This window comes from Atta colombica, unplaced genomic scaffold (assembly GCF_001594045.1).
Source record: "Atta colombica isolate Treedump-2 unplaced genomic scaffold, Acol1.0 scaffold194, whole genome shotgun sequence".
NCBI lineage: Eukaryota > Metazoa > Arthropoda > Insecta > Hymenoptera > Formicidae > Atta > Atta colombica.
This window is the reverse complement of record NW_017259287.1, coordinates 74,707-91,369: the sequence shown is the minus strand read 5'-3', so window position 1 is coordinate 91,369 and position 16,663 is coordinate 74,707. Positions and strand designations below refer to the sequence as shown.

Below are 16,663 nucleotides of genomic sequence, written 5' to 3'. Positions count from 1 at the left end.
ATATATATATATATAAGAAGGTTATTCAAATCGTGTGAAATGATTGACAATGATTTATGTATTATAGATCATCCACGAGCCTATATAAGTCTAAAATTTCTATCCTAAGCAACTGTTTTCGAAAATTATCATATACATTATTAAGTTTCTCGTTAGCCTTATAATGACCAGAATAAGTTTTACTTCCGATATGTGTTTTAGATGAGAGGCGTAACTCCATGCAATTTACAAGATTTTAGAGACTGACTTGAGATGTGATCCTCACAATTTTATAATTAAGATCGATCCAACATTTTAACAAATAACTCACATATTCACCAAACACCCAATAAATAAAATTAAAATTAAAACAGTGATATTTGAACGGAATATTTCCCATTATAAGATCAGCGTATAACAATATTACAATGTAAATTAATATCAATTTTTTTCGCTCGTATAATTTACAACAAATTAATAAATAGTAAATCCAGGTCAACAAATTTATGTATTTCTGCGGCTGATGAGGATTAAGTATAGTCGAAACCGTTGAAACTTACCGTTGAAAATTATAATTATAAATAATAAATATTATTTTGTTACATCTAACTATAACTTGTTGAATTTGTTGACCTGAATTTGTTTACTATTTAATTTATAATAAGCGATAATCATGATAAGTTGTTTGAATGACAATGTCGCGGATAGTAATCCTGTAATAATCACCAAGATAGTGATAAATTTCTAATTCCTTCTCTCTACCAAGTTGTTCTGGCTATGCATTCTCCTCCCGAAGCCACCGCGGTTCATTCCACCATAGCGTTGACTTTCGACAAATATCCACAGAGTTTTCTGCTGATGGTACCTGCTGTCAAACATCTTGCAGACCTAAAGTTTGTATTTGCAAAGTTCAATTGGCTATAAAAATTTTTAATGTATTTGGACATATATTTGTTCAATCAAGGACAATAAATAAAGTTAAATTGCTCCGTAACAGCCTCGATTTTATCTTCAATGGTTTTATCTCTTGAACGGTCTTAAAGTTTGGCAAGGAACAATGCAGCACAAAGCTCTAATTTAGCGATAATCATAATCTTTAAAGGCGCTACTCTAGTTTTAACACAAAGATGTAAATACAAATTGCCAGTCAAAATCATAAGTAATTACATACAGGCAGAAAAAGGATTCTTGAAGAATCCTTTTTTTCTATATGACGAGATATCTTCAATCGGTGGCTGAGCTGGCTTCACAATACTTGATAAGCTTCCCATGTGCTATGAAGTTCTTGTGACAGATTCTCGTCTTATGTCAAATTAAGCGTTCATAATTGTTGCATTATAATTTTCGCAATCATAACAAGTCCAAGCAGACTCAAAGAATCGTAAATCTAGGCGATCTTCAAGAGTATATTTTGTTGACTGTGTTTTGTTATCGTCCTATCTTAGCTCCCTTCACATCGTACTGCAAAAAATATCTTGATTCCAAAAGATTCCCAATACTTTCAATGATGCCTCCTTGTTGATCATTAATAAATCTTCCGCCTTGCCTTCGCTCATTAGATGACTCAAAACTTTTTCTTCGTTTAATTTCCATTTTCTTAAATAAAATTGACCTCGAGTCAGTAAAACAGTAAGTTGTTTTTCTAACTTAATAGTTTCTTCTAAATCATCGTGGCCTGATAAAACATCATCCACATAAAAATCTGACATCAAAACCTTCTGAGCGAGTGGAAATTGCGATTCATTCTCTATCTTGCCTACTGCATAAGACACCGCATAGCCAGATAAGGCGCGCATTTGATTCCATATGTAAACATATGTTTAACAAAAAGACTTCGAACGGATCTTCGTCTCTCTTCTTCCAAAGGATTAACTACAACTTGCGATCCATCTCTCTGCTATTAATATTTGTCTAAACATGGCTGTCATCTGTAGTCACAAATTCGTATGTGCGAAATCTCAACAATATGTATAACAACTCTTGCAAATCCAATTGCAGATCCAATCATAAGCTTATCATTTAATGAGTAATTGTTGTCCGTTTTTGCAGAAGTCAAATACAACTTTGAGCTTCGTTGTAATATTATCCGGCTTCAGTACTGGGAAGAAAATATATCTCTTTCTCAGTAAATATGTTAAGAAATATTATAGACTCATGTGTCCACTCTTTTCGTAGTCCTTGAACTGTATACTCTTCTTTGATAGAAGACTACTTCAAGCATGACTTCCTCATTTTTTGAGAATCGCACCAAAAATATTCTAGTGAGGTCTCGTATTGTTGTGTCCTTGTAACGCTTCTTATAATAGACTTCTGGTGCATTCGTATTGTCTGCGCTCAGGAACCTATTCTTGAGTCCAAAATTTCTACAAATTATCGCTCAATGTTTATTTCGTCACCAGCAAGATAACTGACTTTATTTTATTCGTTTTTGCTTCGATAAGCTCTCCTTCATAACCCAACCAAGTTGAGTCTTTTGCCATGTGGGCTGCGCTCTTCCTCTTTTAACTTGTTTAAAACAACATAGCACCTATTAGATAAGATATCCACTGGATCTGGCTTGTCAAATGCAAGGTTCACCAATCTATGATCTTCCGAAATGTTAAGTAACTTGTTTATCGAACTTATGGCAATTACTCTGTTATAATGAGAATAACTAAACAATTCAAATCAGTTAATGTTGCGTTCTAAGATTTCATTCAAATTCTGACCGATCTCTCGATATTTATACCATAATACTTATATTACATATAATATTACCTTGATCAAAAAGTTCCCGGAATTCATTCAAAAAATTCAAAATACAAAGTTTTATTATATCAAAAGTGATATTGTCCCCTTCAAAGTACTCCCCATCGACTGTAACGCACTTATGCCAGCGCTTAACCCAGCTCTCGAAATATTTCTGGAACTCTATTGTCGGTATAGCCATCAGAGCCGATTTTTCCATTACCTCCTTTCGGTTGTTAAAACGCGTTTCCCATAATGGTTTTTTGACTCGATCGAACAGAAAAAAATTGCAGGGAACCACAGGTGAATTCGATGGCTATTGGATGGTATTCGTTTCGTTCTTGGTCAAAAATTCACGGATAATGATGGCACTGTGCGACGGTGCGTTATCATAGTGCAAAATTCACGAGTTGTTTGCCCACAAATCCTTTCTTTTTTGGCGAACTGCTTCACGCAAATGTCTCATAACGCCCAAATAATATTCCTTATTAACTGTCTGACCTTCTGACAAAAATTCGTGATGTACAATACCGTTGTAATCCATGAAAACTATGAGCATCGCTTTCTTTTTCGATTGAAAACGACTGATTTTTTTTGGCTCATTTGAAGCTTTCCATTCAGCTCGCCGATGTCTGGATTGCGTGTTGTACTCATAAATCCACGTCTCGTCTCCAGTAATGATGCATTTGATGAATTTTGAGTCGGATTCAGCCTTGGAAATCATGTCTTTGGCGATGACAACGCGGTCCCTTTTTTGCATGAAATTCAGTTCCTTCGGGACCAACTTTGCAGCAACACGGCGCAAATCCAAACCATTAACTACAATGTCCTGAATGGATTCAATGTTTAAGTCCTCTGCCAGCTCTCTGATAGTTAATTTGCAGTTATTGATCAACATTTCTCTCACTTTATTGATGTTTTCGTCGGTTTTCGATGTCGACGGCCTGTCACTGCGTTCGTCATCCTCGATGGACTCACTTTTGAAGCGTTCATGCCACACATAAACGGCTGTTTTCTTTAGAGTATCACTGCCGAAACAGTTTCCCAACATTTCCAAGATTTTCACAAATTCAACTCCATTTTTAAAACTGTAAAAAATCGAAAATACATGCAGAGGTAGATGTACTCAAGACGGCGTAACTTTTACAAATGTCAAGCTATGGTGATAAAATTTGGTGGGAATGTTAATGATAGATGTGGCAACCTAATAAAAAAAAACAGAACTTTCAAATCAGCTGACTCAGAACATCACCTGTAATTCCGAGAACTTTTTGATCAAAATGGTACATGGTACAAAACGGCAATTGTAATCTTTCAAGTTCTTCGGTGACTAAATGTGACTGAGGTCCAACATGCGCTTCCTAACTTGCTCACACACTTGTGCGTGTACTATACTTGCGCGTTGCTAAAATGACTTGAGAGCTGGTTCTTTCTCCTAGATGCTATAGAAACGCTTGATATGAGCGTTTTTTCGTATTTCCCTTTTTGAACACAATGCATGATCATAGCTTCCTTCCTGTTCTCTGATCCGTTTGGATGCGTGCTTTGTCTAGACGAATTCTATATGAAAAATTCTTCGCGATCGATGTGTAGCAACGTATTATGAAACCTGAAACATTTGCGGCATTTTGTGCATTTGCATTTTTTTGTATAATGACTTCAAGCAGTTAATTCACAATTGCTTATTCTTGACAGTTGCAAGTCGATCTTGCATGGACAATTTCAAAAAATTTGAGCAATTAAATAAACAATACGATTATTAAAAATGTAATTTATTTTTCTTGTACTACGCATCCTGGGTAACGCTAAAATAGTCCGAAATGTAATTATTTATGTTAAAACACTATGAAATAAATTATGATTGTGATTATGAAAAGTAAATTACAATTTTTTTACATAAAAGTGGTTATAACTCGAAAACGATTTCGGATTATTTCCGGATCTATGTTTATATAGCCACTTTTGCCTCTTTTTGGGTCCGGAATCATTTCCCGAGATATTGCGATTTTTTGGATATATGCGAGATATTCTGTATACATGAGTAAGATATACAGTCAGATAAGTTGTGAAAGTTATGAAAGTTGTTAGTTGATTATTGTAAGTTTAGATTATGATAAATAAATTTGAATTTATAAGACATGCGATATGAAAAAAAAATAAACAGTAAACTTTATATTTATTCAGTGCAACATTCAGATTATATCCATTATTACTCTTAAATTATTATATCTTATTATTTCTATTTTTATTGATTACTATTATATAATTTTTGAATTGTTTTCATAATTTTTCTTGTTCAATCTAGCAGGGTCAAGCATTTGTACACAAAACTTTTTTTCTATTTAAATTAAATTATTTTATAATTATATTATTTCATTAATTCTCTGTAGTAGTAACACCTAAATTGAATAAATAATACAATTTTGTGTATAATAACGTTTTGAAAGAGAATTAAATAACTACTACTACTTTAGTTGGAAGAGAAAGTATCTATGAATAGTGATAATAATTTCTTTTAAAAAAAATTGAAGCCATTTAGAAATAGGAAAAACTTCAATAGAAAAAGCCTAGAAGAAACAAAGATACATACCTAGATTTTATTATAAAAATTAAAGAGAACACCATTTGGATTATACTTTTTATTGGATTTGAGATTTCATAGCGGCGCCTGTTGTTGATATCAAATCTTTTATATAAATAATAGAACTTGCAAGGAAACCGTCTGATTCTCACCGATTTAATGAGTTTTGGCTGTGTTGTAGAGCATAAAAAATATTAGACCATATTTTTTTGTGCTTATCTTGAGGTTTAGGGGGTGAAATAGCTCCTCAAAATTAATGAATTGTCGTTTTCCTTAAATATCTTTTAAACTGTGAGGTACACCCAAATATGTTTTATATAAATTACAGTAATGTACAGTTTCTTATGTTCTGTACAACGGCATAAAAGATATTTTCTAACAAAATTAATTTTGCAACAAATTGTAAACAAATTAATAAAAATTGATTGTAGAGATGCTAAAGAAGCATGCTTAAATTTTTTTATGTTTATGCAAAAAAAAATAATTATGAAAATTCGTTTCTGTCCATGTCTACACTAAGGATAACCAGGAAATGACAATTGTAAATAGGACCAAAGCATGAAAAAATATTTTTAATGTTAAAAGTACATTGCAAAAATCAATTTTGCAATTAATTATTATAAACAAATAGTTTTTATATAAATAAAGAACAATTTAAGAAAGAATTATACATGTTTCTTTAATATTTTTTCCCATACAATTGATATAGTCACTATATCTCTACAATCAATTTTTTATAATTTGTTTATAACAATCTGCTGCAAAATTTTTTTTGCAATTTGTCTTTTATATCGTTATACAGAGCATAAGAAACTAGACAACTTTTATATAAAACATTTTCTTATATATGTTATAATTTTAAAAATATTTTTTTAAAACGATAAAATTCATTATTTTCAATGGGATGTTTCACCTTCTAAACCTCGAGATACATAATAGAAATATAGATCTAATAAATAAAATATGAGATATACTTATAAACGTAACTGAACTATTATGATAATATCATAAATTAAATTGATGACAACCAATTTAATAACTTGATATTAAATTGATATTACTTTTAAGATCTTATTATGAATCTATATACTAAAAATAGATTAATAGATAATGATATTACGTTTAAGATCTTGTTGTTAATCTATATATTAAATATACTAAGTATATACACTAAAAATCTGTAAATAAAATTTATTGCGAAAAATATTGATTTATTTGAGGAAAATGAAAAATAGGTATATCTATCGGAAGAAGTTATGTACATATTTGAAGCGGCAATATGAACTAAATATAAAAAACAACGTGGAAACTTGGAAAAGTGGGAAAACCAAACCAAAGTCGCTTGAAGGAATTAAATGAAGATAAATTCAGGAAAGTTACGATCGATTTAATAACTACAATGATGGTAGCAGATCTGAAAAATTATAACAGATTTCTGAATATACATAAACTAAATATACATAAACCATTTTAATGAAGCATTTGAAAAAGGAATAATTATATATGACATAAATATCGCTCGATGAGCTTCTCGGATACAAGAGGAAGAAAATGTTTCAGAATTTAAAACTTCAGAAACTTGGGTAAAAAAATTTTAAATTAAACATATAGCATATCTTGAAAAATAACATAAAAAAAGTATGTTATCAAAAGAAGATTTGGAATGCGACGCATTTATAGAAAATACTACATTAAATACTACATTGGTTACAGACAAGAAAATATAATTCGGATTAGAATGGCTTTCAATTTCAACTTCACTTTGGTGAACTTAATACAAAATAGTGTAAAAAAGATAGAAATTGAAATGTACAATCTATATCAGCAACGACACCCAATTACACTATACAACCAAACTAAATCCGCTGATAGTTGGTTATTGTCGTCTCTGTTTATAGTATTACGAGAAGTTATTGGGTCTGAAAGTTCAAGAAAATGTATTCAAGGCATCTAATATTTTTGTAACAGCTTCCAAATCAAGTAAATTAACATCAAATCATGTAAAAATTTGGTTGAAAAAAATATTTTTCCCGAATGTTGGACCACAATCCGTATTACTATTGATTCATAGAGTGGACACTATCCCAACATTATTTCCGAAATTAGATCAACAAGTAAGATGGGGTTGCTATGTGGAAGTCGTATATGTCTCTAAACAAATAAAACGTTTCTTTTTAAACTTTTTTTGTTAATAACTTTTTAATGAATAACGAGCGACGGTTAAAACTTGTTGGAGATTGCTCAGAATCATGACTTTGATAACATACATCAAGATCAAGATCGGTGGTTGCTCCCCTTTTCTGCAATTTTTTGTTGAGATTTTGACTGCGGAACATGAACAGAATTTAATGGAATAATACATTCTGAAAGAATCAGATATTTATTTTAGTTTATCGCCAAAAGAGAATTGGCATTTGAATATTCACAACAACTTTTATTTGTGTTGTAGCTGGTACTAGCAACAATTGTCAGTAGTACCAATGTATAGAAAAATGGAGAAGATTGATTCCAGAAATTCATGACGTCAACCATGCTTGTCTATTAGAAAATCGAGGCTACGAGCTTCGTTCATGCCACAAGTTTCAATCGCATAACACTAAGGCATTTTTCACCCTACTCAAGTCTGTGTCATGATCGTTTGCTGCTGGTTCCTCGTGCAATCAGAAACATGGACGAAATGAGAATTACCACTGTGCAAACACCTCAAAGAGTTGTCAACCCATATGGTTTCAAACAAATTGGGCGTATTACTTCTGCCGAGCGTGGCGCACTTATTACACTGGTAGTAGCGATATCGGCTTAAGGAGCTGACCTGCCACTCTTTTTCTTTCCGCGCATTTCCATTTCAAGTCACACTTCTCGAACGGTATCCCAACTAGAAATGACGATGCAGCCCACTCAAGTGGTTGCTTTTTCTGCAATTTCTTCAGCAAAAAAAAAAACATATGTACTTCGACAAACAATCCAATACTTTTTTCACTGGATAACCACGAATCCCATTTATCTATCGAAAGCTTAACTCGAAGCTTTCGAATCCCGCGTCGAAAAAACTGGTCATCTTTTGAGGCTATCCACGAATCGATCCAATTTTTTACTTCTTCATAAGATCGGAAGTGCTGGTCAGCCAGGCCGTGTGCCATTGATCGAAACAAGTGATAGTCAGAGAGAGCAACATCTGGAGAATACGGCGGGTGGGGTAGGACTTCCCATTTCAACATTTCCAAGTATGTCTTGACCACTTTCGCAATGGGGTCGAGCATTGTCATGCTGCAAAATCCCTTTATCGTGTCTCTCGTTGTATTGCGGCCGTTTGTCTTTCAATGCTCGGCTCAAACGCATCAATTGCGTTCGATACCGATCGTCTGTGATTGTTTCAGTCGGTTTTAATAGTTCATAATACACTACGCCGAGCTGGTCCCACCAAATACAGAGCATGATCTTGGAGTCGTGAATATTCGGTTTGGTCGTCGACGTGGAAGCATGACCGGGAACTCCCCATGATTTTCTGCGTTTGGGATTATCTTAATGAATCCATTTTTCGTCCCCAGTCACAATGCGATGCAGAAATCCCTTCCGTCTTTGCCTTTCAAGCAGCTGTTCACAAGGAAACAAACGCCGTTCATATCTCTCGGCTTCAATTCGTACGGCATCCAATTTTCTTGCTTCTGAATCATTCCCATGGCTTTGAGGCGTTTTGAAATGGCTTGTTGAGTCACTCCCAATGATCGTGCCAATTCTTCTTGATTTTGACACGAGTCTTGCTCAAGTAATGCCTCCAATTCTGCATCTTCGAAAATCTTCTCTCTTCCTCCGCTATGCCGGTCTTCGACGTCAAAATCACCGTTCTTGAAGCGTTGAAACCACTCACGACACGTTCTTTCACTAATAGCGGCCTCACCATAAGTATTTGAGAGCATTCGCTGAGCCTCAGCCGCAGATTTCTTCATATTGAAGCAAAAAATTAAAACCGCCCGCAAATGACGAGAATTTGGCTCGTAAACCGACATTTTCAATCGAGAATAACTTTATGATGCCGACACAAATCGATTAATGGTTCTATGGGGTTATGTTGACAGATGCCCAAGTTTATTGTATGACGTCTATGATCTATTTATTTCGACCACCACTTATCACTAAAGCCATCTATAGGAAAACGGCGGAAGCAAAGTTGTACATCTAATACTACATATTACGCACAAGTTGCAGTCCCTCGATCGTAACGTGATGCGCTAAAAAAGGCGAATATCCATTGTATCTGGATGATGAATAATCCAGGAAAAACGATATCTATACAATTTGCCAGCTATTATTAGTTTACCGTTACCATTGGCGGCCACGAACACAAATATCAAGGTAGGATTCAGTTGAAATTTCGCCATTAAATTCGGATGTGTTTCAGGACATTGATTTTCTACCCAGCCAATTAATCGATCGTCTTAATTCAAATAATGCTATAGACATGAGCTCTCCCCAAAGAAACTCTACAAACGTCCTTAATGGATAATGATGAGAAAAACTATCAGCGATAACAATCAAGATGGACACATTCTTTCAGTCAATTCCATTTTTGAAGACTGTCGCGAGAAAGGAGTCACGCAAAGAATGTAAAAAAAGATCGTCTGAAATTTTGACGGTCCCTGACGTCATAAATCAGCTTTCTAACAAAAGAAAACAGGAACAAAAAACCTCTGAAAAAATGAATCTGATGGCTATTGTGTGTGTGGCTTTTTTAATACTTTACTTGTATGCAACTTTTTTGAATAAAATTGTGGTGAATGCATCGCTACTGCCTCAGCTGCAATTCTATTAAAGCACGACAATTATAAGGAATATAGTATTCGCAAGAAAAGTATCATGTATACATTTAGTCTGAAGGCCGCTCAGCTATACGAAGCAGAGAAAAAAAGGCAAATACGAAAGTCAATATACGCGAGTCAAATACGAAAGAGATCATTACATCGTCTTTCGACATGTGTGAACACGTAGCGTGTAATCGATTGTATTTTAATAAAGACTAAATTATTCTATCAACAAGATATTTTAATTCGACTTTTAATCTGATTCTGTAACACCAAAAATAAAGCCTTAAAACTAGTTTTTTCCAAATTTTTTCTGGACTGTCCCGAATAGCCCCAGACTTGTCCTAAATAAGTAAAAGTCTATTCGGAACATTTCACTGATCGACATTTTTATATATATTTCGAAATAAGTACAATTTTGTATCCAATCTATAATGGCATTGTGAAGACAGTAAGGTTCAACCTTTCAAACCGTCTAATGAATTTTTTTTATGACTACAGGATCCAGGAGACGTAAAAGAAAAAAAAAGTATCCCGAATAGTCCCAAATAGTTTCCTAAAGAGAGAATATAAAAGGAAAAAATTAAAGCATTGAAGGAAAAAATAATAGAAAGGGAAAATGTGAAAAGGGAAATGTGAAGAGGTTAAAAAAGGATTTCAAAGAAAGACAGAAAGCATAGAGAGTAGCAAAAAGAGAGTATAGAGAATATAATAAGTTTTTAAAAAACAGCTAGAGATCTGGTCAATAGAGAAAATGGAAGACGAAGGAGGAGGGCAGAAATGTCTTTAACGAAGGTAGCAGTGTAATTAATAAGAGAGGGAGTAGCATTTCTACAATATATCGGAGAAAAGTATGGATAAACTAAGTATGAAGGAGATAGTTAAAATAAGAAAAATAATGTCCGAAAAAGACAGAGAGGAAAGAAAGTGTATAGTAATTAATATTGTGACATAGGTAAGAAATAAAGACACAGAGAGAGGAAAGGCACGGGTACGAGAATTTCTAAGAGAAAAGGTAGGAGTAAACTATAAGATAAGCGGTAATAATTATAAGAGTGGGGAGTGTAGAAAACAAACGGAAGATAATGAGAAATAAATATAAACTAAAAAAGAATATATTTGTGGAAAATGATTTCAACGGAGGAGAAGAAGATGCAAAAGAAAATAAATGAAAGTCAATAAATAGGATCAAAGAAAAATAATAAATCAGATATCACAGTAGGTTTAGGAAAAATGAGGAAAAAGAAGTTGGAAATTCTGGGCGAATATTGAAAAAGAAGAGAAAAAGAGGAAAGAAAAAGAGTAAGGATAAAGAGGTAGATCCGAATAAGGGGATAAATAGTATGAAAAATAAGCAAAGGAAAGAAAGAGATGAGAAGAAACAAAATAGAGAGAAAGAAAGAATAACAGCAGAAAAATAGTATGGAAGAGCAGAATTTTGGCAGAAACATGAAAGATTAGGACGGGGTCCGCGGAGACGGAAGAAGGGAATTGAAGAAAGAATACAAGAGGAGAAAGAAAAGTAGAAGGAAAAAGGATACGAGAGGAGAGGAGAGGTTTAAGGAGGGGAGGCAAGGAGGATTTTATTTTAGAATATAGCATGGGCGGGGAGGAGGAGGGAGTAAGGACATAGACTTCTGGAAGTGGAAAACTTTTTGTGAATTTAAATTTAATGAGACATGGGTCAAAGAAAAAAGGAAGGCATGAAGAATAGATTGCCTAAAATAGACGAATGAGAATAAAATAAAAAAAAAACAAAATAAAAAAAAGAATAAAAGGAAGGACTAGAGAGAAAAAGGAAGAACATATAATTAAAACAAAGGAAGAAGAAATAACATCAGAATTTAAAGGAGCGAATATAAAACTAGTTATGATCTTGGTATATAAGGAACAAGAACATAAAAATTTAGAGGAAAAATTAAAAAGTTGGAAGAAAATAAAGGGGAAGAGAGATATCTAATAACAGGAGATTTTAATGTAACAATAGAGGAACTAAGAGAGAAGAAGTTAGAGGAGAAAAAGAAAAGGAATAAGATAGGGATGTGTAATGAATCCACTCCTTTTCAATTTGTATATAGTAGATTTAGATAAAGAGCTAGAAAAAAAGAGATATGTGCAGTAAAAGTAGAAAGAGATAGGATATAGTCCTTGGTACATGCAAATGATATTGTGTTTGTGGTCAAAAGAAAGATATTACAAGCTATCATGGGAACTTTCAGAGATTTTTGGAAGATTGGGAATTAGAATTATATATAGAAAAAAACAAAAATAATGGTAGATAATAAGGGAAGAAGAGAAAGAAAAGAAAAATAGAAATGGAGAAGAAATAAAAGAGATTCAGGAATTTAAACATTTAGGTTTTACATTGAATAGGTGATTATAACGAGCATATAAAAGAGATTGGAAAGAAAGCAAAAATGGCAGTAAGGAAAGTATAGGATTTAGGAAAAAGAATATGCAAGAATGATTTTAAGAGGAGATGGGTATTATTTAAATATTTGTGCAGAGCGTAATGTCAATGTAGTGATGATGAAGTCTGACATATATACTAACATATATATGTCCTGAACCTAACATATATACTACACATGTTTTAGCCAGAAGACCCTCTAACACCGCACACGCGCATTAATTCTGTACATGGTTTTGGGAGCCATGTATCTGAGAAAAGTTAGCAGTATAGAAGTCTGTGGTTTAAATCCCTTGCAAGCAATATAGAAGTCTATGGTTTAAATCCCTTGGAAAATGCAAATAGTGCATAAGATATAACAGCGTTGTATTGCTGATGTATTGTTAGCGCTTCTTACACCAAAAATATCAAAAGGATACCAGAGTTTCTTAAAACGAAATCGCGAAAGTTGCACACATCAGAACTTTACATTGCAATATCTTTGTGTAGAGCACGCAGAAAAAAAAATAAAAACACTATGATATATTTTGAGTAGAAGTTCAATTGAGCCTATTTAGAACTTGATCGGTTCAACTCTTACTAAGATCCAATAATCGTGATTTTGGAAAACAGATCGCATAAAGATACACGGTCAGTCTCAGACGCTATCTATAAGAATATGCTGTCACTGCGCATATTCTTAGCGCAAGATACTACCACGTCTCTTGACTTTTGCCAACTTCAGCAAGTAAAAATATGTTGGATATGATTATTATCACAAATAATGAAAGAAAAAGTTAATTTTATCAAACAATGTTAAACATGAGAAAAGAATAGTATCTACAAATTTTTATATCTTGGAAAAACAAAATCATATTAAATACTGAACCAGAATGCATTTTAAAATTAAAAATTGGTTTACTTTGATAAAGCATTCATGAAATTAAGCAAAAACTAGTTATACCTTCAAAATCATTGTTTTTTGCCTTTTTAAAATTATTTTGTTCAAAATTGTGATGTAATAACATATTCGTATTTAACGTATGTACATACATGTAAAAATATATCAGAAATATATCAGAAATGATATTTACACTCATGTTGCAAAATAGTATTTTTTTCTTAATATTATCTCATTAAAACTGTGGAATATTAAATTGTTTTATATGGACATATTCCGTACTTCGTAAAAATTGTTAGAAGTAACATCATGATTCGGAATTGGGAGAAAGTAAGGGCGTTCACAACAATTTATGAAATGACCAACAATGAACAGTGACTTAATATGTTGAGTAAAAAGTGAAAATATTATATTGTTTTTCGCGGAAACAAAAAGTATGGCAAAGATTCAAAAACGTTTTCGTTCACTTCAATTGTATCATTATCTAAAGATTTATATTAATCAGACATAATGGCGCATCTCCAAAAGGTTGTAAGACAACAAACGATCATACTAAATGTTAACATGATATTAAATGTTATTCATTAAAGATAATTTTCCAATCTTTAAAAATTAATTTTATACCAATTCTCTGTTAATTTTCTTCAAAATATATGTAAATAAGGTGTGAATCCTCAGAGGGGAAAGTTACTTTTTAAAAGTAACGCGTTACCGTTACTTAAAAATAAAAATCATTATTTTCCATTACTTTTTTTGTAATTATGCAGGAGACAGGCCTACTCACCTTTGCACGAAATGAACGAATCTAGCAGAAAAATAAGTACGAGTATTGCTCTGTTCGACGAACCAAGACAGAAGAAAGAATTAAATATTAATAGTTAAAATTGATGACTATTAAAGTAAAGAAATCTGTCAGATTCATTCATTTCATGCACAAATGTGAACGACCTAATTTCATCAAAATCGATAAATAAGCCTGTCTTCTGCATAATTACACTTTTTAAAATGTTAAAACAAGTTTCTAAGATAGAATATAAATTAAATGCTAAATAATAAGAATGGTAAGACAGAATATAAATTAAATATAAGACATTTAGAAAAATATTTATCTTTGAACATTTTTATCTTTTATTAATATTTTATATACTTGTGTTTAATTCTATAGTATTTTATTATATAATAGATATTTTAGTTTTTAATATTCTTATGCTAAAGTGAGAATTGAATGAAACAAAAAGTTTTTGGTTTATTTAGTTTATTTATCTATAATCTTATTGTCCGTGACGACCGTGATCTATAGAAAAATAATAATACAAGAGTAACGGGATCAATTTCATTATTCAATAAATAAATTTTTACATCGTATTTTATTTTTCGTTACTAATAAAAAAAAGTAACGGCGTTACAAAAAAAAAGTAATGAAAATGTAACTTGTAACGTCGTTACAAGTAATGTATTACTTCCCAATCTGAGTAAATGTTACATATAAAGTAAATTTGGTAAAAAATATAGTATCTTGCATCTCACGTGCATTTCATGTACCATCCCATATTTCACAAACTGGTGTGTGCGTCTTCATATATATATAAGATAAATATATAAGATATAAGACATAAATATAAAGATAAATCCAATATCCATACACTTTTCTATAGTATATGCTGGATTTGGCAGAATGATGTAAGAGACAAAATATTGGGGCAATCTATCTTTTTCTGCGCATACATCTTGACATTTATATCATTGAAAAAAATAAAATAAAATATAAAAGTAACGGTAATAGTCAAGAATTCTATCTTCTTCACCGATTTTAATGAGATTAAAGCAAAAATATTTATCCCAGTAAACGAAAGAATAGGTTAAAATAGATTAAAATTTTTTGAATGCGTATTTTAATCCATGAAAACGAATTGAAATGGATTGATTGGATTGAAATTGTCTGAAATGAATGGGATACGAGCTGACACTTCGAAAAAAAAAAAAACATTATTTATATTTAAGGCTAAATTTTAATCCTAAGATATTTATAATAATTATACATGAAATTAACTATTTTAAATTGATATTAAAAAAACGCACCTTGGAATTCGAACTTGGGACCTCTGGATTATGAATCTTCTGCGTTACCTGCTACATCACTTCTTCAATTAATAATGTATGTTATTCATTGTGTACTTCAATTATAACCAGTTAATCTAGCGCACGAAATTATAGATACAATAAAAATATCATCATTTAATAGATATAATGAAATATAAACAATTTACATTATTATAAGACGACATTGGGCATTGGATAAAAAACGAATAATCTAATCTCATTTGGCCGATTTCGCGCCTCAATCAGAGTAATATTTAGGATATGCTCGATTTAGTTTGCTAGTGTCATCAATCATTCATTTTATTTCTAATCAAAGAGAAATAAAGAAGATAACTAAATTATTTTTATGTTACAAATTCTTTTGAACTTAGTTGGATTAAAACGAAGAATTTCCTACTCATAATTTTAAATTGTACAATATTCCCGATGCAGAAATGACTGATATTATTTTTAGATTCAATTGAATTAAAAAAACTGCATTTCCTATTCACAATTTTGAATTAACTTAGTTAGTATTACAATGTACAAAGTATTCACAATGTACACAAAATACCATAATATTATTTTTAGATTGAAAAGCATAGAGATATACTCCATGCCTATAAATGAATAAAAATGCATTCAGGATTGAAAAAAATTCATTTTAACATTTATGAATCCGTATTTCTGAAAATCTGAAAATCCATTTTAATCCATTTCAATCCATTCTCGTTTGCTGGCTATTCTAGCCTAACTTACACATTCATGCTCTATTGATGTGACAGATTTTCTAATAGTCGTTAACTTCAATGATTAATATTTCGGTCTACGGAGCAGAGCGTCACTTTGTTTTACCAGATTCATTTCGTGCAAAACGCATCGAATGAGCGTACTTTCATCAAAATCGGTAGAAAGGTAGAATTCTTGAGTATTATCAAAGTTGTCAAGATACGAGCGCAGAAAATAGATTGCTTCAATATTTTGCTTCTCGCATCGTTCTGCTAAACCCAGGTATATATAACTAATGTTGAGTCTATCTTATATATCTATGGTCTTTACCTTCAACTAATTCTGACTTATAATGTCACACTCACAGACTTCTATAAATAGATTGTCAACTTCGCTGCCATGTTAGAGGACAGACATTGGGTAGCGTCATGTTTAATTTCACATACTTAATTTCACACATGTATAAATCATATGAAAAA

At 32.0% G+C, this 16,663-nt stretch overlaps 1 protein-coding gene across 1 annotated transcript in view; it reads right to left on the bottom strand.

Annotated features, from left to right (window-relative positions):
* LOC108686832 (glutamate dehydrogenase, mitochondrial) overlaps positions 1–16,663 on the bottom strand; it is a 109,194-nt gene that overhangs the window by 59,950 nt on the left and 32,581 nt on the right. The gene's annotated exons all lie outside the window — the stretch shown is intronic.